Source organism: Rattus norvegicus, chromosome 1 (assembly GCF_036323735.1).
Source record: "Rattus norvegicus strain BN/NHsdMcwi chromosome 1, GRCr8, whole genome shotgun sequence".
NCBI lineage: Eukaryota > Metazoa > Chordata > Mammalia > Rodentia > Muridae > Rattus > Rattus norvegicus.
This window is the reverse complement of record NC_086019.1, coordinates 172352400-172354956: the sequence shown is the minus strand read 5'-3', so window position 1 is coordinate 172354956 and position 2557 is coordinate 172352400.

Sequence of the window (2557 nt, the reverse complement as noted above, 5' to 3'; positions counted from 1 at the left end):
TACATATACAGCTACCAAACTAGATAAGATGGATGAAGCAAAGAAGTGCAGGCTGACAGGAACTGGATGTAGATCTCTCCTGAGAGACACAGCAAGAATACAGCAAATACATAGGTGAATGCCAGCAGCAAACCACTGAACTGAGAACGGGACCCCTGTTGAAGGAATCAGAGAAAGGACTGAAAGACCTTGAAGGGGCTTGAGACCCTATATGAACAACAATGCCAACCAACCAGAGCTTCTAGGGACTAAGCCATTACCCAAAGACTATATACATGGACTGACCCTGGGCTCCAACCTCATAGGTAGCAATGAATAGCCTAGTAAGAGCACCAGTGGAAGGGGAAGCCCTTGGTCCTGCCAAGACTGAACCCCCAGTGAACATGATTGTTGGGGCAAGGGTGGTAATGGGGAGAGGATGGGGAGGGGAACACCCACATAGAAGAGGAGGGGGAGGGGTTAGGGGAATGTTGGCCCAGAAACCGGGAAAGGGAATACAAATCGAAATGTAAATAAGAAATACCCAAGTTAATAAAGACAGAGAAAAAATGTATAAAACAAAATGAAACAAACAAACAAACAACAACAACAACAACAACAACAACAACAACAACAACAACAACAACAACAATAAAACAGGGTCTCAGGTAGTCCAGGCTGGTCTCAAACTTGCTATGTAGTCTAGAATGACCTTGAACTTCTGTCCCTTGTACCTGAATCTCCCAGGCGTGGGGATCATAGTTATGTTGCTCTTTCTACTAGTGTCATTGTGCTTATTCCCCTCTTCCCCATTGCTACTGATTCTAACTAACATACATCAGAGAATTAGCTGAAGAAGCAGAGTTAAAAGTTCTAACCATCTCGTTAGGCCCTATTTTTTGAAGGAGAACACTTTCTATCTTGTTCTTCAGCTTATTTCACAGAGGGCTCCTGGAAATATTTGCAGTTTCTTTCAGCCTTGAGCTGTAGGGTGCAGCTATATAAGTGAGGCAGGGACCTTCCATGTGGACTTTACCATGATGAAAATCCTACATAGAATAAAAGGACATAGGTTTACTAAGACAGATGACACTGTCCTCCCATCCTTTCTACCCCTTAGAAAAATTAACCATTGGACATGAGAAATCCTGTGAGCCTAGAGATTATGTAGTCCCAGGGAGATCTGCATTTACAGGCTTCTATAACTAGTTGGCCACTCAGGACTGGGGAGTGAACCTACAGCCTCATGTGGGCTAGGCCAGTAAGTTATACCTGTATTGATCTTTCTCTCCCACAGTCACCCTTTCAAGAGAGACTTTCCCTAAGTTGCACAGGTTATCCTAGAACTCATTCTGTAGCTTCAAGAGGCCTTTAATTCATGATCTTCCTGCCTCGGTATCCAGAGTAGCTTGGGATGCAGGCACAGATGACCAGGCCCACCTCCCAACTAATCTTTATTGGATGTTTCTTTGCCTTTAATTTGTTGCTCATAGAGACCCAAAATGCTTTGAGTTTTGCCATTTTTCTTTTTAAAATAAAATTTGTTTTAAAAAGTCTTATGTGTATAAATATGTGTATGAATAGGCCAGTAGAGGACACTGGACCCCATGGAGCTAGAGTTACAGTTGGTTGTGAGCCACAGTGTGGATGGGTGCTGGGAACTCAGGTCTTCTGCAAGAGCGGAAGTCCTCTTATCCACTAAGCCACCTCCTCTCCAGTTCTGTCCTGCCATTTCTTTAAATCTTTATGCTTCATTGTCAAAAGCATCCGTAAACTGGAATTCAGAGCCACCTCACTCCTCACGAGCCTCCTGTATATATAACGAACGATTCACATTAATATGCTGGTCCCCTTTCTCACTCACCCACCCTTTTGCTACCCGGGTTCATTCTAACTAAAAACCTACTGGATTAAAAAAAATCATCCCTTTCTATGTTACACTAGCAGTTTGTAACTATGGACAATATTTTCTGAAAAATAACAAGCAGTGAAAAAGTTAGAAGATTTGGTAAGTTTTTGTTTTATTTTATTTCTGATACAGGGTTTAACATAGTGCAGATTGGCCTCCAAATAACTCACTCTGTAGCCCATACCTGGTGAAAAAACGACTCTCTTCCTCTGAGTCCTACTTTCAACTGTTTCTTGCCAGACCTGCACAGTCCAGTTTCATCAAGGATCCTATTACGATGCCTTATAGAAACCCCGCCCTTTGAATCTGATTGCCCTAGATGTCTGGTTAGGTTCTTCACCCTCTATGGCCCTCGGGTGATGTCTCATTACCCAGGTCTGCTTGAGGAAGAATCTGGTTAGGTTGCTTGGGCTAGCATCTCCACTAACCCTAGAGAGTTCCTTTTAGTGACTTTTCTGTCCACAGAAGCTACCTCTTCCATCTCTGTAAATCACCAGTGACCCATCATGAATTTGCTTCTGTTTTGGTAACTTTCCTGGTATTGTAGTGATTCCTGAATAAATCCATCTCTTGTTGTGTGGTTGTTGGTCTCTCCACCATAATTCATAATCTATCCCTTTTGTGTAGCTTGGTGGCCTCTCAACCACAGTGCATGGATCAGGCTTATTC